The sequence below is a fragment of the Elephas maximus genome, chromosome 10 (genome assembly GCF_024166365.1).
Source record: "Elephas maximus indicus isolate mEleMax1 chromosome 10, mEleMax1 primary haplotype, whole genome shotgun sequence".
NCBI classification, from domain to species: domain Eukaryota; kingdom Metazoa; phylum Chordata; class Mammalia; order Proboscidea; family Elephantidae; genus Elephas; species Elephas maximus.
The window spans coordinates 58,174,762-58,198,869 of record NC_064828.1 but is presented as its reverse complement, the minus strand read 5'-3'; positions in this window follow the sequence as shown (position 1 = coordinate 58,198,869).

Genomic DNA, 24,108 nt, shown 5'->3' with positions numbered 1-24,108 from the left:
AATGAAGAAATAACATCTGAAATTTTTGCAGATTTGATAAAAACTATAATATCACAGATTCAAGAAGCTCAAGAAATCCAAATACAAGAAAACTACACCAAGCACATCATAATCAAATTGCTTAAAACCAGTACAAAAGAGAGAATCTTAAAAGCAACTAGACAAATCACATATAAAGGAACAAAGGTAAGGATGATAGCAGATTTCTTATCAGAAAAAAGTGAGAAGACAGCAGAGGAATATCCTTAAAGGGCAGACAGAAAAAATTATTAAACTGGATCTATGTTGTTGTTAACTGCCATCCAGTTAGCGCTTGACTCATTGCAACCCCCATACACAAGATCAGACCATTGTGATCCACAGGTTTTCACTGGCTGATTTTTCAGCTGTAGATTACCAGGCCTTTCTCCCTAGTCTGCCTTAGTCTGGAACCTCTGCGGAAACCTGTTCAGTATCTTAGCAACATGCAATCCTCCACAGCTCGTGGCTGCACTTGAGGCAAATTGGCCAGGAATTGAACCCACAAAATGTGGACATTCTAACACTGAACCACCACTGTCCCCTCAATCTATAGAAAGCAAAAATATCTTCTAAAATTAAAGGCAAACTAACAAGTTCTTAAAACATACAAAAACTGAAAGAATTTATCAGACAGAAGGAAAATTATACCAGATAGAAGAATAGAGCTACATAAAAAAATGAAGATAAGTGGAAACATAACTAATGGAAAAATATATAAAATATTTTTCTTATTGCTTACATTTCTTTAAAAGATAACTTTAAACAAAAATAAAAATAATGTAGTATGGGGTTGTAAAAGTAAAATGTATGACAATAGCAGAAAACTTGGGAGTGAAGAAATAGTAAAGTATACTGTGATGTTCTTATACTATGCAGGAAGTGGTATAATAACACTTGAAGGTAGACTGTGATAAGCTAAAACTATACACTATAAATCCTGAAGCAATAACTGAAATAACAAAACATTATGACTACAATAAGCCAACAAGGGACATAAATTGGAACCATAAAAATACTCAAATAATCCAAACGGAGGAAGAAAAGGAACAAAGAACAGCTGGAACAAACAGAAAACAAATTACAAGACAAAAAATTTAAACCATACCATATCTATAACAATAATTAATGTAAATGGGTTGTTGTTAGGTGCCATCAAGTCATTTCTGACTCATTGCAACCCTATGTACCACAGAATGAAACACTGCCTCGTCCTGCGTCATCCTCATGATCATTGTTATGCTTAAGCCCATTGTTGCAGCCACTGTGTCAATCCATCTTGTTGAGGGTCTTCTTCTTTTTCACTGATCCTCTAGTTTTCCCAGCATGATGTACTTTTCCAGGGACTAGTCCCTCCTGATGACGTGTCCCACATATGTGAGACGTAGTCTCGCCATCCTCTAAATACCCCAATTAAAAGGTTTCCTCAATTGAATTGTGTCCTCCCAAAATATCTGTCAACTTAGCTTGACCATGAATCCAAGTATTGTATGATTGCCCACCATTTTATGTGATTTCCCTATGTATTATAAATTCTATCACTGAAATGAATTGGGATGGATTAGTGGCAGTTATATTGACGAGATATACAAGATTAGATAGTGTCTTAAGCCAAAGTCTTTGAGATATAAAAGAGAGAAGCAAGCAGAGAGACAGGGGGACCTCATATCACCAAGAGAGCTGTGCCAAGAGCAGAGGGCATCCTTTGGACCTGAGGTTCCTGCACTGAGATGCTCCCAAACCAAGGGAAGATTGATGGCAAGGACCTTCCTCCAGAGCCAACAGACAGAGAAAGCTTTCCCCTGGAGCTGACGCCCTGAATTTGAACTTGTAGCCTACTAGACACTGAGAGAGTAAATTTCTCTTTGTTAAAGCCATCCACTTGTGGTATTTCTGTTATAGCAGCATTAGATGATCAAGACAAAAGGCAAAGATTGTAAGATTGGATAAAAAACAAAACTCAATTATATGCTGTTGTAGCAGAGAGGGTTCAACCAGAGAAGAATAACCAGTATATGATTTATTTCAAAAATGACCTTACATGATTATAGGAGCTGGTTAAGCAACTCCAAAATCCAAAAATGAAAGACCATGATCAGGATAAAACCCTCTGGGCATGAGCTGAAGTTATTTTCCACAGACAGACATTCTTCTCTTTTCTGGGAAGCTTCATCTTGCTTTCAATGCCTCGTAGCTGTTTGAATCAGGTCCATCCAGATAATCCAGGTTAAAAAAAAGAACCAAACCGATTGCCAACTAGTTGATTCTGACTCATAGTGACTCTATAGGATGGAGTAGAACTGCCCTATAGAGTTTCCAAAGAATGCCTGGTGGATTCAAACTGCCAATCTTTTGGTTAGCAGATGTAACTCTTAACCACTATGCCACCAGGGTTTCCAAATTCAGGCTGATTTCCCTAAAATCAATTGATTTGTAATTTAACTACACAGCAAACACCTAGATCAGTGCTTCACTAACTGAGAACTGTGACCTACCCAGGTTGGAGCATAACTTGTGAAATACAGTTAAATCATTACTTACGGAAAACTTTATAGTATTACCTTCCTGTATTAGCAATGAAGAATGGTCTCAAACCAGTGATCTTAGCTTCTGGTTTAAGAAACTAGAAAAACTAGAGAAAAGTAAGTAGAAGGAAGGAAATAGTAAAGATCAGAGTGAAAAATCAATAAAATAGAAGATGGAAAAACAAGAAAAATCAAGAAAGCCAAAAGCCAGTACTTAGAAAAGATGAATAAAATTGATAAACTTCTACTGAGATTGATCAGGAAAAAAAAGAGAGAAACAGAAATTACCAATATTAGGAATGAAACAGGTGGCATCACCATAATTTCTATGAATATTAAGATAATAAGAAAGGAAAATTATGAATAACATTATGACAATAAAATTGACGACTTAGGTAAAATGGACAAATTTATTAAAGAATAAAAATACGAAAACTGTTAAAGGAAAGAGGTAATCAGAATAACTTTTATCCACTAAATTAATTGAATTTGTAGTTTAAAACATTTTCACCAAGAAAACTCAAGGAACAGATAGTTTCACTGATGAAGTCTACCCAATATTTAAGGAATAAGTAATAGCTGTTTTACACAGACTCTTCAGAACATTGAAAAGGGAATACTTCTTAATTCATTTTTTAAGGCCAGAATTACCCTGGAACCAAAGCTAGACAAAGACATCACAAAAAGAGAAAACTACAGGCCAAAATCCCTCAATAACATGTTCAAAAATTGCAAATCAAATTTTAACAAACTGAATACAACAATACATAAGAAAGGTAACACATTATATCCAAATTCAGTTTATCCCAGAAATGTAGGGTTGGTTTACACTTTAAAATCTATGTAATTCACCAGACTTACAGAAACATTTGACAAAAACCCAACGTCTATTACAAATAAACACTCTCAACAAAGTAGGAATGAAACTTCCTCAACCTGCTGTAGTACATCTACTAAAAACCTACAGATAATATAAAACTTAATGGTGAAAGACTGAACTATTTTCCCATAAGATAGAAAAAAACTCAACCAAATGGAGATAAGGGGTCTTTCCCTGTGAATTTAGAACTGAAACTATGAGAGTTACATCAGTCTTTACCTTTATGGCTGGATATGTGATATATAAAATGCAGAAGCTATATGGAGCCCTTTTCCAAAGCATAGATTGAGAAAAAAGAGAAAGCTAGTCTTCAAGGACAAAAAAACAAATAAACATACATTTCAAGAAAAACCATAAATCAGAGAAAGAAAAGGTGAATCTCCTGCCAGAGATAAGGGTGTACAACTCCTCCCTGTATTCCATGAGATTCCCCAGTGTCCTTATAATGCCACCATTTTTCTTGGGGAGTTGCAAGTGGGTTTCTGGTGCGTGAAACTAAAATGGTATTAACAACTACATGGTGTCTTACTCATATTAGATGTTTAATCAATGTTTTTGGAAATGAAAACAGCTATGTTGTTGTTCTTAGCTGCCGTCGAGTCAGTTCTGACTCATAGCGACCCTATGCACAACAGAACAAAGCACTGCCCGGTACTGCGCCATCCTTACAATCGTTGTTATGCTTGAGCCCATTGTTTCAGCCACTGTGTCAGTCCAACTCATTGAGGATCTTCCTCTTTTCAGCTGACCCTGTACTCTACCAAGCATGATGTCCTTCTCCAGGGACTGATCCCTCCTGACAACATGTCCAAAGTATGTAAGATGCACTCTCGCCATCCTTGCCCCTAAGGAGCATTCTGGCCGCACTTCTTCCAAGACAGATTTATTCCTTCTTTTGGCAGTCCATGGTATATTCGATATTCTTCGCCAATACCACAATTCAAAGGCGTCAATTCTTCTTCGGTCTTCCTTCTTCATTTTCCAGCTTTCACATGCATAGGATGTGATTGAAAATACCATGCCTTGGGTCAGGTGCACCTTAGTCTTCAGGTTGACATCTTTGCTCTTCAACACTTTGAAGAGGTCCTTTGCAGCAGATTTACCCAACGCAATGCGTCTTTGATTTCTTGACTGCTGCTTCCATGGCTGTTCACTGTGGATCCAAGTAAAATGAAATCCTTGACAACTTCAGTCTTTTCTCTGTTTATCATGATGTTGCTTCTTGGTTCAGTTGTGAGGATTTTTGTTTTCTTTATGTTGAGGTGCAGTCCATACTGAAGGCTGTGGTCTTTGATCTTCATTAGTAAGTACTTCAAGTCCTCTTCATTTTCGGCAAGCAACGTTGCATCATCTGTATAACGCAGGTTGTTAATGAGTCTTCCTCCAATCCTGACGCCCTGTTCTTCTTCATATAGTCCAGCTTCTTGGATTATTTGTTCAGCATACAAATTAAATAGGTATGGTGAAAGAATACAACCCTGACGCACACCTTTCCTTACTTTAAACCGATCAGTATCCCCTTGTTTTATCTGAACGACTGCCTCTTGATCTATGTAAAGGTTCCTCATGAGCACAATTAAGTGTTCTGGAATTCCCATTCTTCACAATGTTATCCATAGTTTGTTATGATTCACACAATCAGATGCCTTTGCATAGTCAATAAAACACAGGTAAACATCCTTCTGGTATTCTCTGCTTTCAGCCAGGATCCATCTGACATCAGCAATGATATCCCTGGTTTCACGTCCTCTTCTGAAACTGGCCTGAATTTCTGGCAGTTCCCTGTCGATATACTGCTGCAGCCATTTCTGAATGATCTTCAGCAAAATTTTGTTTGTGTGTGATATTAATGATATTGTTCTATAATTTCCACATTCAGTTGGATCACCTTTCTTGGGAATAGGCATAAATATGGATCTCTTCCAGTCAGTTGGCCAGGAAGCTATCTTCCATATTTCTCGGCATAGATGAGTGAGCACCTCCAGTGCTGCATCTGTTTGTTGAAATATCTCAATTGATATTCCATCAATTCCTGGAGCCTTGTTTTTCTGCAATGCCTTCAGAGCAGCTTGGACTTCTTCCTGCAGTACCATCAGTTCCTGATCATATGCCACCTCTTGAAATGGTTGAACATCGACTAATTCTTTTTGGTATAATGACTCTGTGTATTCCTTCCATCTTCTTTTGATGCTACCTGCATTGTTTAATATTTTTCGCCATGGAATCCTTCACTATTGCAACTGGAGGCTTGAATTTTTCTTCAGCTCTTTCAGCTTGAGAAACGCTGAGTGTGTTCTTCCCTTTTGGTTTTCCATCTCCAGGTTTTTGCACATGTCATTATAATACTTGACTTTGTCTTCTCGAGAGGCCCTTTGAAATCTTTTGTTCAGCTCTTTTACCTCATCAATTCTCCCTTTTGCTTTAGCTGCTCGATGCTCAAGAGCAAGTTTCAGAGTCTCCTCTGACATCCATCTTGGTCTTTTCTTACTTTCCGGTCTTTTCTTACTTTCCTGTCTTTTCAGTGACCTCTTGCTTTCTTCATGGATGATGTCCTTGATGTCATTCCACAACTTATCCGGTCTTCGGTCACTAGTGTTCAATGAGTCAAATCTATTCTTTAGGTAGTCTCTAAATTCAGGTGGGATATACTCAAGGTCATATTTCGGCTCTCATGGACTTGCTCTGATTTTTTCAGTTTCAGTTTGAACTTGCATATGAGCAATTGATGGTCTGTTCCCAGTCGACCCTGGCCTTATTCTGACTGATGATATTGAGCTTTTTCATCATCTCTTTCCACAGATCTAGTCAATTTGATTTCTGTGTGTTCCATCTGGCGAGGTCCATGTATATAGTCGCCATTTATGTTGGTGAAGGAAGGTATTTGCAACAAAGAAGTCGTTGATCTTGCAAAATTCTATCATTCAATCTCTGGCACTGTTTCTATCACCAAGGGCATATTTTCCAACTACTGATGTCTGTCAGTTTGTCATACTGTGGGGGCTTGCGTGTTGCTGTGATGCTGGAAGCTATGCCAATGGTATTCAGATACCAGCAGGGTCACCCATGGTGGACAGATTTCAGCTGAGCTTCCAGACTAAGACAGACTAGGGAGAAGGACCCGACAGTCTACTTCTGAAAAGCATTACCCCGTGAAAACCTGATGAATAGCAGCGGAACATTGTCTGATATAGTGCTGGAAGATGAGTCCCCCAGGTTGGAAGGCACTCAAAAGATGACTGGGGAAGAGCTGCCTCCTCAAAGTAGAGTCGACCTTAATGATGTGGGTGGAGTAAAGCTTTTGGGACCTTCATTTGCTGATGTGGCATGGCTCGAAATGGGAAGAAACAGCTGCAAACATCCATTAATAATTGGAACCTGGAATGTATGAAGTATGAATCTAGGAAAATTGGAAATCATCAAAAATGAAATGGAACACATAAATATTGATATTCTAGGCATTAGTGAGCTGAAATGGACTGGTATTGGTCATTTTGAATCGGACAATCATATAGTCTACTATGCTGGGAATGACAGCTCGAAGAGGAATGATGTTGCATTCAGCGTCAAAAAGAATGTTTCAAGATCTATCCTAAAGTACAACGCTGTCAGTGATAGGACAATATCCATACAGCTACAAGGAAGACCAGTTAATATGACTATTATTCAAATTTATGCACCAACCACTAGGGCCAAAGATGAAGAAATAGAAGATTTTTACCAGCTGCTGCAGTCTGAAATTGATCGAACATGCAATCAAGATGCTTTGATAATTACTGACAATTGGAATGTGAAAGTTGGAAACAAAGAAGAAGGATCAGTAGTTGGAAAATATGGCCTTGGTGAAAACAGCTATAAAACAGGAAAAGTTTTAGAAGCTTATTTGCATGAGCCCTATTGCTCAGAATAGTATTTTAAGGAAGAGAGATGCCTTAGTCACCTAGTGCTCTTATAACAGAAATACTACAAGTGGATGACTTTAACAAAGAGAAATTTATTTTCTCACAGTCTACTAGGTTATAAGTCCAAATTCAGGTGTTAGCTCCAGGGGAAGGCTTTTTCTCTCTGTTGGCTCTGGAAGAAGGTCCTTGTCCTCAATTTTCCCATGGTCAAGGAGCTTCTCAGGCACAGGGACCCCAGGCTAAAAGGACACATTCTGCTCCTGGTGCTGCTTTCTTGGTGGTATGAAGTCCTGAACTCTCTGCTTGCTTCCCTTTCCGTTTATCTCCTGAGAGATAAAAGGTGGTGGAGGCCACACCCCAGGGAAACTCCATTTATCATGGTTCAGGGAGGTGACCTGAATAAGGGTGGTGTTACAATCCCACCCTGATCCTCTCAACATAAAATTACAATCACAAAATGGAGGACAACCACACAATACTGGGAATCATGGCCTAACCAAGTTGACACATATTTTTTGGGGGGATACAATTCAATCCATGACTGGGGGGAACTTCACAGACACATGGATTAGGTTTAAATTAAAAGATAATAAAAACAAACCAAGTTTGACAACTTCTTTTTCACTGTTTTATTCTATGGAAAGAAAAAAAAAGGGGGTGTCTCAATGGAAAATAAGCATTCAACCAAAAGGTGCCAACTAAAATTCAAATTACTCTTACCTTTACCTGAAATTTATATTTTTATGTGTATGAATTCATCCATCAACTACATAAATTCAACAGCTTTCCAAGCTACTTAGTAAGTTGGCTTTCAAAGACTAAGAAATAAAGTGCAGCCAATGTAAATAGCTTCTTCCATAGTACACTGAGTCTCTTACTTGATAATTTTGACTTCCCTGCCTTAGAGTTTGGAAACCTTGGTGGCGTAGTGGTTAAATGCTACAGCTGCTAATCAAGAGGTCGCCAGGCACTCCTTGGAAACTCTATCGGGCAGTTCTACTCTGTCCTATAGGATCGCTATGAGTCAGAATCAACTCGACGGCAGTGGGTTTGGTGTTGGTTTGGCCTTAGAGTTTTAGAACAAGAACATAAAAAAAACTAGATTTTTTGTCCTGAATTATTCTCTAAGAATATATATTCTAAATTATGCCTAAAGTATTACATAAAAAATTTCAAAAGGAAATTTATTTTTAATTGAGTGATTTAACTGAGTAATACTGCTGTAACTACAAGTATTAACAACATAAGAAGTCATCTGAACCGGAATTTATAATCTGACACAAATAATCTCAAAACATAGGTGTGTGTATAATATCCATATCTGTGTCTAGTGCCTAATATCACGTGGAGCACATAGTGAATGTAAAAGCCAGCCTCTAAGATGTCTCCCAACGATATTCACATCTCCTGGTATTCACACCTCACATTGTGTCAGGATTGGTCTATGCGTTCAATAAAATATGACCAAAAAAAAAACCAAATGCGTTGCCATTGAGTGGACTCCAACTCATAGCGACCCTGTATGCAAAATAGAACTGCCCCATAGTATTTCCAAGGAGCACCTGGTGGATTTGAACTGCCAATATTTTGGTTAGCAGCTGTAGCTCTTAACCACTATGCCACCAGGTTTTCCCATAAAATATGACAGAAGTGATGATATGCTAGTTCCAAGATTGGGTTATAAAAGGCATTGTGGCTTTTGTTTTGGGTTCACTCTCTTTCTTTTGGATCATTTACTCTGGCAGAAGTTAATTGCCATGTCATAAAGAGGCCCACATATTGAGGAACCAAAGTCTCCTGCCAATAGCCTCACGAGTGTGCTGGGAAGTGGAGCCTTGTGAGTATGATACAAAGGCCCAATCAAGTCTTCAAATAACTGCAGCCCCAGCTTACATATAGGCTGCAATTTTACAAGAGATGTAAGCCAAACTTACCCAGCTAAAATTCTCTCCAACTCCTAACACTCAGAAACTGCATGAGATAATAAATGTTTGTTGTTAAGGTGCTATGTTTGTGAGAGAAGGGGTGAGTAATTTGTTACACAGCAATAAGTAGCTAAAACAGTATATGACTGATAAATGCTGATTGAATGAATGAATAAGCATTATTGAACAGACTGTAATTTTCAGTGCTTAATTCTAATTGCCGTTGAGTTGATTCCAACTCATAGTGACCCTACAGGACAGAGCAGAACTGCCCCATCGGGTTTCCAAAGCTGTAAATCTTTATGGAAGCAGACTACCACTTCTTTCTTCCGAGGCGTAGCTGGTGGGTATGAACGGCCAAACTTTCATTTGGCAGCTAAACACTTAACCACTGCTCCACCAGGGATCCTAGTGCTTAATTAGCAAAACAAAAATTTTAATAATGCCAGAACCACTCAAATTCCTAATTAATATTTACACAATTACAGATACCCAGTCTTTAGGGAAGACAAACTAAACTCTAGTAGAACTTCTATTTTCATTCAAATGAGTAATTCTTTAAAAGTCATAATTTCTTTATTCTATTATATCTAGTTAATTTTTTTTATTATATCTACAAAGGTACTTTTATTTTTATGGGACATCACCATCTGCTTCCCATCAGAACTTCTAATGAATATTCTATTTTAAGCATAAATTTCAAAACTTGTTTATGTTCTTGGTTAAAAAATTTTTCTCAAAAAGTGAGCAGAGGGAACACAAGCAAAAGACAAAGTTTAGAAGACATTTTCCCTCTAGTCAGGATAGTCAAACTTAAAAATAAGTTATGTCCTCACATTTAACTATTTCTTGGAAAATTGGAATTTACTTAACCATATGTAAGTATACTTCTCCCAGAAGTAACATGGCATACTATTTACGAAGTACATAAACTCTTACCTATAAAGAAAGAGAAACTTAGACCTCAAAGCTTTCATATTAATATGATATAGGATCTTTCCAAGTCAGATACATTTTTTTTTTAAGTTCTTCATTATGTCAATGCCATGAAACACAATGGAGTCTCAAACTGTGATTCACATCCAATTTAAAACACTCATCTGTTACATGCGTATTTTGTAGCACACTTTTTCAGCTTTGAGGAAAAAAAAATTACAGAGAGAAAAAGAAAGGAAGCAAAGATTAATAGGATCCAACTTTAGTGTCTGATACTTTCTCAGTCGCTAAAATAAATCAACAAATAGGTCAGGAAAGCCACCATCTCATCTTAAAAGCATCAACCATAGAATATAATGGGATTTATGCATATTAAAGTAGCAGGCTGCAAATGCCAGCAGATAGCACATTGTCATTTCAAAGGACAAAAAACAGCACCACTATCCACTACACAATACAAATTAAATGGAAAATCACAGCTATTTAAAAGTACAATGAATTTAACTTTAGTAGAATTGTAATCTTTGATTTTCCACTAGAGTTAATATGTTCATTCAAAGCTATTACTTTAACAATACTATAAGTACAGAATTCACTTACCAGCAATGATGAATGTGTTTATAGTTTTTTTTTTTTTTTTCAGTTTGTAAAATTTATCCATTGCAGTGCCTCTAAGCATGTGCAAATAAAATTAAAGGCCTGTGTTTTCAGAAAGACAGAGATTAAAATGGGCTAGAGTGGACACCAAACTCAGCTTGAAGCCAGGTAAATATATTTGTACTACAGGATTTTATCTCTTCAATTCACTTTAGCATATCTAAAATGGCCATAGCTTGAGTCAGGAAATGGGGATCTTACCCTGCAAAAGACAGCCCTCAAACAGTAAAACACTCTGAAGAAGAAGAAAACAAAGTTGTCAATTCTGTGCTTTAGATAAAAACTTCTAATTGACAAAACTGTGTCTTTGGCAACTTTCTATATATTTATTTGTGCATTGTGCTTTCTCACCAGAAACAAGCACAACCCTCAAGGTATCCTTTACTTTGGTGAAGTCCCACTTCATTTTCCCAACATCTGACTCCACATAAATTCTCTAAATGATCTTTCCTTTCCCTCCATGAACCAACTTCCCCCCCCAAAATCCCATTTCTTAAGTTTTACAAGGTGATCAGAAACACATATATGCACAGTATGATTAAATTAATTCATGCAAAGATGTCATCTTGAAATTTTCAGAGGACTTGCCATTTAACAGAAGGTTCCTAAATCCATCTCTTGATGAAATAGTGTTACTTGAGGGTCTCCCAGGTTCTCCTCAAACCGTTAGGTCTATACCAAACAAGGTCGCTATGAGTCGGAATCGACTCAACAGCGCTAGGTACATGTTTTTATACCAAACCAAAAACCCACTGCTTTCGAGTTGATCTCAACTTATAGCGACCCTATAGGACAGAGTAGAACTGCCCCACAGAGCTTCCAAAGAGCACCTGGCAGATTCAAACTACTGACCTCTTGGTTAGCAGATGTAGCACTTTACTACACAACTAGGGTTTCCAGGTCTATAAACCAAACAAAACCAAACCCAGTGCCCTTGAGTTGATTTCGACTCATAGCAACCCTATATTGCTCATTAAATAAATATAGTGAAAATTCTTCTCAAAATATTCCATTTAAATCTGGGCCAAGATATTAACTTGACCTGTTTTTAACTCTTAACTAAAACTAAAGCCTGGAAGACATGTAGTTGAGGCAAATTTGTATGGTTCACTAAAGGGCAGAGAAGCACTCTTGAATGTCTGTCTGCCTAGTGTTTTGGCATCATGGAAATTGGATTTCTTTCTGTCTTGAAGTTATTCTTTATTTGTCAGGATAAACATACCAAAAAAAAAAAAAAAAAAAACCCTAATACTAGTTGCTTTAAACATACCACATTTAATTATCAAAAATCCATAAATTGTACATTATTATACCCATTTTATATAAAATGAAACTGAGGCTCAGAAAGATTAAATAACATGTCTAAAATAGCTTCATTAGTTAAGGACAAAACAGAGATTCATAACCCTGTGCTCATTTCAAACCCTAATACTCTCTCCACTCCAATATGCTTCCTCCCTCTTGCACATTAAAATGTAGATTCAAATGGCTTTTTTAAACTACCAGTTTAAATAAATCACCACAGGCCTGTGATTGTATAATTCTGGGTGCATTGGAACTTCATAATTCTCCTTTATGCCCTAATAACTGCATCTTCTACGCTGTAGAATGATAGAGTAGCCCTGTCTTCAAGTGTTCAAAACATACTGTGAATCTTCCTACTTCCCAGAAAAACATGTACATTTTTAAATGATAAATTTAGAAAGCACCTAGAAAGACCATTTAAAAGCTAGACTGCTACAATTCAGCAAAAAAGATTGCAATGTATGTATGTATGCCTTCTTTATCTCTTTTTATATAAGTTATTTCAGAAAAAACACAGATTTCCATAATGTAATTTAAGTGTCTATTATAAAATAGTACTACCTTAGTTAACAAATTCATCTGCTTCTTTTTATCTAAATTCTACTGAGTATTTGATGTTTCAACTAATAGCATCTGGGACAATTCATGAAAGATAATAAAGTATTTAATAGCAATGGTGCAACTATAAACTTTAAATTTGCAAAATGATTCAACCCAAACAGGAAAGAAAGCTAAAGGTGGATTAGTGTAGAGAAAGCAATTACAACATAAGAACTTAAAGTAGTAATTGATAGTTCAGAAATAAAGATGTAGTTAATTTTATTTCTAAAATAAATTTAGATCAAAAGAAATGGAATCATAGGCAAGCTGGTAAGAAAAATGAATACATTATATGGAATAATAGAATAAACAACATTTTTTCCATTTAAATGTTTAAATATTTTTTAAAAAATTCTTCTCATCCATTGTAATAAATGGAATGAAAAACATATTACTGAGGAAAAGGAATCACTCAATGATGAGTATAAACATCTTGGCTTCTCTTTAGACAAGTTAAACAATCAGAAATAAAAAATTCTTATCAGGAGGCGGGGCCAAGATGGCGGACTAGGTGGACATTACTGCGGACCCCTCTAGCAACAAAGACTCAGAAAAACAAGTGAATCGATCACATACATAACAATCTACGAACCCTGAACAACAAACACAGATTTAGAGATGGAGAACGAACAAATACGGGGAGGCAGTGATTGTTTTCAGAGCCTGGAGCCAGCATACCAGTCAGGTGACCTTCGGCGCCCAATTTGGGGCAAGGCCCAGGGGGGCAGACGGCACAAACAAGGGGCCTAGCCTCGGCCCTAGAACTCATTCCGGGAGGGGGCCCAGCCAGCTCGCGCGGGTGGCGTGGCGGCACAGCCTGTGGGAAAAGTCCCCAGGAGGCGGTGACAGGTCTTGGAGCAGGGAGAGCAGCGTCCCAGCCAGGGAGCCATCCCACTGGGATTTTGGCGGACCGCGGGCGTGGGGAGCTGCTCCACCCCCCTGAACTAATCCCAGGAGGGGGCCCAGCCAGATCGCGCGGCGGCTTGGCGACGCAGCCGGTGGGAGAAGTCCCCAGGAGACAGTGACAGGTATTGGAGCGGGGAGAGTGGCGTCCCAGCCGGGACGCATGGTCGCGGCGCAGGCGCGGGGAGCTGCTCCGCTCACCTGAGCTGACCCCGGGGGGGAGCCCAGTCAGTTCGCGGGGGCGGCGCAGCAACGCAGAAGGCCGGACGGGGAGTCCCCGGGAGGCAGCGACTGATTTTGGAGTCAGGAGTGCACCGTCCCAGGCTGGCAGTGGAGAATCTGACCGTGACTCCAGTGGGCCAGACCCCCCGGGGGAAATCTCCACACAGCCAGCACACATAGGTGACGCGCCCCGTGGAAATCTCAGATATAATAGTCATTCCAAGCAAGACAAGCAACTCTGGCTATATTCTAAGGTGCTACTCTCCGATCTCTCTGATCCCTCCCCCACCCTCCCCAGGTGGCTTCATTAACATACGAATAGCCTGAGCCAGAGGGAGAACTCTGATAGGGATCTGACTGCATTTTTTTTTAGCGGATTTTCTGGAGAAACTAGTTTCCCAGTGATGGCTCGGAGACAGCAGCCCATATCAAACCACATAAAGAAACAGACCATGACAGCTTCTCCAACCCCCCAAACAAAAGAATCAAAATCTTTCCCAAATGAAGATACAATCCTGGAATTATCAGATACAGAATATAAAAAACTAATTTACAGAATGCTTCTAGACATCACAAACGAAAGAAGGCAAACTGCAGAAAAAGCCAAGGAACACACCGATAAAACTGTTAAGAACGCAAAAAGATTATTCAAAAACATAGTGGAAAAATTAATAAGTTGCAAGAATCCATAGAGAGACAGCATGTAGAAATCCAAAAGATTAACAATAAAATTACAGAATTAGACAACACAATAGGAAGTCAGAGGAGCAGACTCGAGCAATTAGAATGCAGACTGGGACATCTGGAGGACCAGGGAATCAACACCAACATAGCTGAAAACAAATCAGATAAAAGAATTTAAAAAAATGAAGAAACCCTAAGAATCATGTGGGACTCTATCAAGAAGGATAACTTGCGGGTGATTGGAGTCCCAGAACAGGGAGGGGGGACAGAAAACACAGAGAAAATAGTTGAAGAACTCCCGACACAAAACTTCCCTGACATCATGAAAGACGAAAGGATATCTATCCAAGATGCTCATCGAACCCCATTTAAGATTGATCCAAAAAGAAAAACACCAAGACATATTATCATCAAACTTGCCAAAACCAAAGATAAAGAGAAAATTTTAAAAGCAGCCAGGGAGAAAAGAAAGGTTTCCTTCAAGGGAGAATCAATAAGAATAAGTTCAGACTACTCAGCAGAAACCATGCAGGCAAGAAGGGAATGGGATGACATATACAGAGCACTGAAGGAGAAAAACTGCCAGCCAAGGATCATATATCCAGCAAAACTCTCTCTGAAATATGAAGGTGAAATTAAGATATTTACAGATAAACACAAGTTTAGAGAATTTGCAAAAACCAAACCAAAGCTACAAGAAATACTAAAGGATATTGTTTGGTCAGAAAACCAATAATATCAGATACCAGCACAATACAAGGTCACAAAACAGAATGTCCTGATATCAACTCAAATAGGGAAATCACAAAAACAAACAAATTAAGATTAATTAAAAAATAATAATAATGCACATAACAGGGAATCATGGATGTCAACAGGTAAAAGATCACAATAATCAAAAAGAGGGACTAAATACAGGAGGCATTGAACTGCCATATGGAGAGTGATACAAGGCGATATAGAACGATACAAGTTAGGTTTTTACTTAGAGAAATAGGGGTAAATAATAAGGTAACCACAAAAAGGTACAACAACTCCATAACTCAAGAAAAACGTAACAACTCAACTAACATAAAGTCGAACACTATGAAAATGAGGATCTCACAATTTACTAAGAAAAACGTCCCAGCACAAAAAAGTAAGTGGAAAACAGAAATTGCCAACAACACACATAAAAAGGCATCAAAATAACAACACTAAAAACTTATTTATCTATAATTACGCTGAATGTAAATGGACTAAATGCACCAATAAAGAGACAGAGAGTCTCAGACTGGATAAAGAAACACCATCCATCTATATGCTGCCTACAAGAGACACACCTTAGACTTAGAGACACAAACAAACTAAAACTCAAAGGATGGAAAAAAATATATCAAGCAAACAATAAGCAAAAAAGAAGAGGAGTAGCAAAATTAATTTCTGACAAAATAGACTTTAGACTTAAATCCACAACAAAGGATAAAGAAGGACACTATATAATGATAAAAGGGACAATTGATCAGGAAGACATAACCATATTAAATATTTATGCACCCAATGACAGGGCTGCAAGATACATAAATCAAATTTTAACAGAATTGAAAAGTGAGATAGACACCTCCACAATTATAGTAGGAGACTTCAACACACCACTTTCGGAGAAGGACAGGACATCCAGTAAGAAGCTCAATAGAGACACGGAAGACCTACTTACAACAAACAATCAACTTGACCTCATTGACTTATACAGAACTCTCCACCCAACTGCTGCAAAATATACTTTTTTTTCTAGTGCACATGGAACATTCTCCAGAATAGACCACATATTAGGTCATAAAACAAACCTTTGCAGAGTCCAAAACATCGAAATATTACAAAGCATCTTCTCAGACCACAAGGCAATGAAACTAGAAATCAATAACAGAAAAACTAGGGAAAAGAAATCAAATATTTGGAAAATGAACAATACTCTCCTGAAAAAAGACTGGGTTATAGAAGACATCAAGGAGGGAATAAGGAAATTCATAGAATGCAACGAGAATAAAAATACTTCCTATCAAAACCTCTGGGACACAGCAAAAGCAGTGCTCAGAGGCCAACTTATATCGATAAATGCACACATACAAAAAGAAGAAAGAGCCAAAATCAGAGAACTGTCCCTACAACTTGAACAAATAGAAAGTGAGCAACAAAAGAACCCATCAGGCACCAGAAGAAAACAAATAATAAAAATTAGAGCTGAACTAAATGAATTAGAGAACAGAAAAACAATTGAAAGAATTAACAAAGCCAAAAGCTGGTTCTTTGAAAAAATGAACAAAATTGATAAACCATTGGCTAGACTGACTAAAGAAATACAGGAAAGGAAACAAATAACCCGAATAAGAAACGAGAAGGACCACATCACAACAGAACCAAATGAAATTAAAAGAATCATTTCAGATTACTATGAAAAATTGTACTCTAACAAATTTGAAAACCTAGAAGAAATGGATGAATTCTTGGAAAAACACTACCTACCTAAACTAACACATTCCGAAGTAGAACAACTAAATAGACCCATAACAAAAAAAGAGATTGAAACGGTAATCAAAAAACTTCCAACAAAAAAAAGCCCTGGCCCGGACGGCTTCACTGCAGAGTTCTACCAAACTTCCAGAGAAGAGTTAACACCACTACTACTGAAGGTATTTCAAAGCATAGAAAATGACGGAATACTACCCAACTCATTCTATGAAGCCACCATCTCCCTGATACCAAAACCAGGTAAAGACACCACAAAAAAAGAAAATTATAGACCTATATCCCTCATGAACATAGATGCAAAAATCCTCAACAAAATTCTAGCCAATAGAATCCAACAACACATCAAAAAAATAATTCACCACAATCAAGTGGGATTTATACCAGGTATGCAAGGCTGGTTTAATAGCAGGAAAACCATTAATGTAATCCATCACATAAATAAAACAAAAGATAAAAACCACATGATCTTATCAATTGATGCAGAAAAGACATTTGACAAAGTCCAACACCCATTTACGATAAAAAATCTTACCAAAATAGGAATTGAAGGAAAATTCCTCAACATAATAAAGGGCATCTATGCAAAGCCAACAGCCAATATCACTCTAAATGGAGAGAACCTGAAAGCATTTCCCTTGAGAACGGGAACCAGACAAGGATGCCCTTTATCACCGCTCTTATTCAACATCGTACTTGAAGTCCTAGCCAGGGCAATTAGGCTAGACAAAGAAATAAAGGGTATCCGGATTGGCAAGGAGGAAGTAAAGTTATCACTATTTGCAGATGACATGATCTTATACACAGAAAACCCTGAGGAATCCTCCAGAAAACTACTGAAACTAATAGAAGAGTTTGGCAGAGTCTCAGGTTATAAAATAAACATACAAAAATCACTTGGATTCCTCTACATCAACAAAAAGAACACCGAAGAGGAAATAACCAAATCAATACCATTCACAGTAGCCCCCAATAAGATAAAATACTTAGGAATAAATTTTACCAAGGATGTAAAAGACCTATACAAAGAAAACTACAAAGCACTACTACAAGAAATTAAAAAGGACTTACTTAAGTGGAAAAACATACCTTGCTCATGGACAGGAAGACTTAACATAGTAAAAATGTCTATTCTACCAAAAGCCATCTATACATAAAACGCACTTCCGATCCAAATTCCAATGTCATATTTTAAGGGGATAGAGGAACAAATCACCAATTTCATATGGAAAGGAAAGAAACCCCGGATAAGCAAAGCATTACTGAAAAAGAAGAAGAAAGTGGGAGGCCTCACTCTACCTGATTTCAGAAGCTATTATACAGCCACAGTAGTCAAAACAGCCTGGTACTGGTACAACAACAGGCACATAGACCAATGGAACAGAATTGAGAACCCAGATATAAATCCATCCATGTATGAGCAGCTGATATTTGACAAAGGACCAGTGTCAGTTAATTGGGGAAAAGATAGCCTTTTTAACAAATGGTGCTGGCATAACTGGTTATCCATTTGCAAAAGAATGAAACAGGACCCATACCTCACACCATGCACAAAAACTAACTCCAAGTGGATCAAAGACCTAAACATAAAGACTAAAACGATAAAGATCATGGAAGAAAAAATAGGAACAACCCTAGGAGCCCTAATACAGGGCATAAACAGAGTACAAAGCATTACCAAAAATGATGAAGAGATAACTGGGAGCTCCTAAAAATCAAACACCTATGCTCATCTAAAGACTTCACCAAAAGAGTAAAAAGACCACCTACAGACTGGGAAAGAATTTTCAGCTATGACATCTCAGACCAGCGCCTGATCTCCAAAATCTACATGATTCTGTCAAAACTCAACCACAAAAAGACAAACAACCCAATCAAGAAGTGGGTAAAGGATATGAACACACATTTCACTAAAGAAGATATTCAGGCAGCCAACAGATACATGAGAAAATGCTCTCGATCATTAGCCATTAGAGAAATGCAAATTAAAACGACGATGAGATTCCATCTCACACCAACAAGGCTGGCATTAATCCAAAAAACACAAAATAATAAATGTTGGAGAGGCTGCGGAGAGATTGGAACTCTTATACACTGCTGGTGGGAATGTAAAATGGTACAACCACTTTGGAAATCTATCTGGCGTTATCTTAAACAGTTAGAAATAGAACTACCATACAACCCAGAAATCCCACTCCTCGGAATATACCCTAGAGATACAAGAGCCTTCACACAAACAGATATATGCACACCCATGTTTATTGCAGCTCTGTTTACAATAGCAAAAAGTTGGAAGCAACCAAGGTGTCCATCAACGGATGAATGGGTAAATAAATTGTGGTATATTCACACAATGGAATACTACGCATCGATAAAGAACAGTGACGAATCTCTGAAACATTTCATAACATGGAGGAACCTGGAAGGCATTATGCTGAGCGAAATTAGTCAGAGGCAAAAGGACAAATATTGTATAAGACCACTATTATAAGATCTTGAGAAATAGTAAAAACTGAGAAGAACACATACTTTTGTGGTTACGAAGGGGGGAGGTAGGGAGGGAGGGAGAGGGTTTTTTTTTTTTTGATTAATCAGTAGATAAGAACTGCTTTGGGTGAAGGGAAAGACAACACTCAATACATGGAAGGTCAGCTCAATTGGACTGGACCAAAAGCAAAGAAGTTTCCGGGATAAAATGAATGCTTCAAAGGTCAGCGGAGCAGGGGCGGGGGTCTGGGGAACATGGTTTGAGGGGACTTCTAAGTCAATTGGCAAAATAATTCTATTATGAAAACATTCTGCATCCCACTTTGAAGTGTGGTGTCTGGGGTCTTAAATGTTAACAAGCGGCCATCCAAGATGCATCAATTGGTCTCAACCCACCTGGAGCAAAGGAAAATGAAGAACACCAAGGTCACACGACAACTAAGAGCCCAAGAGACAGAAAGGGCCACATAACCAGAGACCTACATCATCCTGAGACCAGAAGAACTAGTTGGTGCCCGGCCACAACCGATGACTGCCCTGACAGGGAGCACAACAGACAACTCCTGAGGGAGCAGGAGAACAGTGGGATGCAGACCCCAAATTCTCATAAAAAGACCATACTTAATGGTCTGACTGAGACTGGAGGAATCCCGGCGGCCATGGTCCCCAGACCTTCTGTTGGCACAGGACAGGAACCATCCCCGAAGACAACTCATCAGACATGAAAGGAACTGGTCAGTGGGTGGGAGAGAGACGCTGATGAAGAGTGAGCTAATTATATCAGGTGGACACTTGAGAGTGTGTTGGCAGCTCTTGTCTGGATGGGGGATGGGAGGATAGAGAGAGAGGGAAGCTGGCAAAATTGTCACGAAAGGAGAGACTGAAAGGGCTGACTCAATAGGGGAAGAGCAGGTGGGAGTATGGAGTGCGATGTATGTAAACTTATATGTGACAGACTGATTGGATTTGTAAACGTTCACTTGAAGCTTAATAAAAGTTAATAAAAAAATTCTTATCAATAAAAATGCAATAATTTTTTAAATTATAATTTATTTAAAACCACCTTTATGTACTTTACCTCCTTTTATTAAATCTAAATAGAAATACAAATAAATCAGACCATTTACTGATATAATGTCTTGGCTATTCCCTTGTGTTACTGCTATACTATTTGAGGGATTTCAACTTTTTTTGCGCTTTGGATAGTCTGCAGAGTTCCGAATTTGACACAATCAGTATTTTTAATTGATTTCTCGATTCTTGCCCATTGTGGAGAGATGAAAGTAACAATTTGGCCAATCTACAACCATGCAGGCTGGCACAGTTAATCAAGAATAATCCTAAGTTTTAGTTTCAGTTTAACGCTGTGGTTTAATACAGGCACAACTTTTCTCAATTACCCTAAAATAAGAAATGAGGAAGAGAACAGATGAATTTAGGAATCTCCAAAGCATACCTAATTAACTGAAATAATTTAGATTGTCACTTTTAGCAAAGATATTGTCACATGTATTAATTGCCCAAAGGTGCATGTTGGAGGCTTTATCATGTCAAGATGCCTTTCTTGCTTGGATCAGAAGAAGAGAAGGCCAGAAAACATGGCAGGCATTGGGGGACTATCTTTCAGAAATGTTCAGACATATCATCTTGAGTTTTATGATTATTCTGAAATGGATAATCTTCAAAATGAGGCAAAATTTGAGCATATAAATGGAGTTATTTTATATTACTTATGCTCAGATTCAGTCTAAAACTTTTCTGAAAGAGCATACCTCATAGCCTAAAATTTGTGGTGTCCTTCACTCTTTTTTTAAAATCTGATTTAAAAAATTTCTTATTTCTTTTCTGTAAAGGGCAATTTTCTGAAAATAGTGGTTGGTTTTTTATTATTCAAATCATTTCAGGAAATTATTCCTTAAAGATATCAGAACCGTAGCTACGCTTAGGCATCACTGTTGTTGATGTTATTGTTAGTTGCTCTCAAGTTAATTTTGACTCGTAGCAACCTTATGCGTAGAGGAATGAAACACCGCCTGGTCCTGTACCATCCTCACAATCCTTGCTATGCTTGAGCCCATTGTTGCAGCCACTGCGTCAATCCATCTTCCTGAGGGTCTTTCTCTTTTTCATTGACCCTCTACTTTACCAAGCATGATGTCCTTCTCCAGGAACTGAGCCCTCCTGATAACTTGTCCAAAGTATATGAGACATAGTCTTGCCACCCTTGCTTCTAAGGAGCATTCTGCTTGTACTTTTTCTGAGACAGATTTGTTCTTTTGGTAGTCCATGGTATATTCATCACTAAGAACAAATATCAAGTCCAGAATTCTTTTAATAACAGAGATCCAAGTTTTCCATAAGGAATTTGTGATCAAATTCTTCCTTTCAATTTTTCTCTTGAGAAAGAACACCTGGGCTATTCCTACTTTTATTTAAATATAGAGTTTTAAAGGAAGATAAAATATGAACAAGAATGTAGCCTCAGGATTGGAGGAAGACTCATTAACAATCTGCGTTATGCAGATGACAACCCTGCTAGCTGAAAGTGAAAAGGACATGATGATGAAGATAAAAGACTACAGCCTTCAGTATGAGTTACACCTTAAAAAAACCCAAAAGAAAACAAAAATCTTCACAACTGGACCAATAAGCAACATCACGATAAGCAGAGAAAAGAAGTAGTCAAGGATTTCATTTTACCTGTGTCTTAGTCATCTAGTGCTGCTATAACAGAAATACCACAAGCGGATGGCTTTAACAAAGAGAAATTTATTCTCTCACAGTCTAATATTAGGTTACAAGTCCAAATTCAGGGTGTCAGCTCCAGGGGATGGCTTTCTCTCTCTGTTGGCTCTGGAGGAAGATTCCTTGTCATCAATCTTTCCCTGGTTGAGGAGTTTCTCAGGTGCAGGGACCCCATGTCCAAAGGATGCGCTGTGCTCCTGATGCTGCTTTCTTGGTGGTATGAGGTCCCCAACTCTCTGCTTGCTTCCCTTCCCTTCTTATCTCTTGAGAGATAAAAGGTGGTGCAGGCCACACCCCAGAGAAACTCCCTTTACATTGGATCAGGAATGTGACCTGGGTAAGGGTTACATCCCACCTTAATCCTCTTCAGCATAAAATCACAATCACGAAATGGAGGACAGGCACACAATACTGGAAATCATGGCCCAGCCAAATTGATAGACATATTTTGGAGGGGACATAGTTCAATCCATGACAACTTGGATCCACAATCAACACCCATGGAAGCCGCAGTCAAGAAATCAGAAGACGCATTGCTTTGGGCAAATTTGTTGCAAAAGAACTCTTTAAAGTATTGAAAAGCAAAGATGTCACCTTGAAGACTAAGGTGCACCTGACCCAAGCCATGGTGTTTTCAATTGCCTCATTTGCATGTGAAAACTGGACAATGAATAAGGAAGACCCATGAAGAATCTATGCCTTTGAATTGTGGTATTGGCAGAGAATATTGAATATACCATGGACTGCCAAAAGAATGAACAAATCTGTCTTGGAAGAAGTAAAAACAGAATATTCCTTAGAAGCAAGTATGGTAAGACTACGTCTCACATATTCTGGACATGCTATCAGGAGGGGTCAGTCCCCGGAAGAGGACATCATGCTTGGTAAAGTAGAGGGTCAGCGAAAAAAAGGAAGACCCTCAATGAGATGGACTGTCACAGTGGCTGCAACAATGGACTCAAGCGTAGCAACAATTGTGAGGATGGCACAGGAGCGGGCAGTGTTTCATTCCATTGTACATGAGGTTGTTATGAGTTGGAATTGACTCAAGGGCACCTAACAACAACTCTGCCCTTTTAAAAAAAGAACTATTTTCACAGCTTTTAGTGCAATGAAACAGTTGGGATGCATCCCTACATTTTCTAAGGCTCAGCCAAATCAAATTTAGGAGACACACCTTTGAGTTCTCATTCAAGGCACTCTCTGAGGCATGATGGATTAAATAAGACAAATAAATCATGAGGCCATTATACTATGTATACACATGATGGAATGTGTTGAATGGAGGAGTTGAGGGAATACCTGGCTACCTCTATGATTTCTAATCTGGAGTCCCTGGGTGGTACAAAGTGTTAATGTATTGATCTGCTTCAAAAAAAAAATCATCCATTGAAAACCCTGTGGAGCACAGTTCTACTTTGACACACATGCGTCCCCATGAGTGGGAATCACTCAGCAACAATAGGTTTTGGTTTAAGGGTTTGCAGGAGAAATATACTAACTGATTCTGAAACAAAGCCTGTCCTGAGACTAAGCACTCTGACCATATCTCACCCACTGTTTCATTTGAGTCCCTTATCTAGGATAGGCATTTCTGAGTACCATGAAAAAAAAACAAAAATCAAAAACAGCCTCTTCCGAATTATATCTTACCAGTGCCTAGATATATGTCCTCAGAAATCTTTCCCCAGTGCCCTTTTCTATCTCTTTAAGTTGGCAATCATTATCATCAAATGAATATTTTGAGAGTTATATCTTTGATATATACTCGTCATTTGCCTTAGTCCTATGAAAATCTGGATGGCAACTTTGTTCCC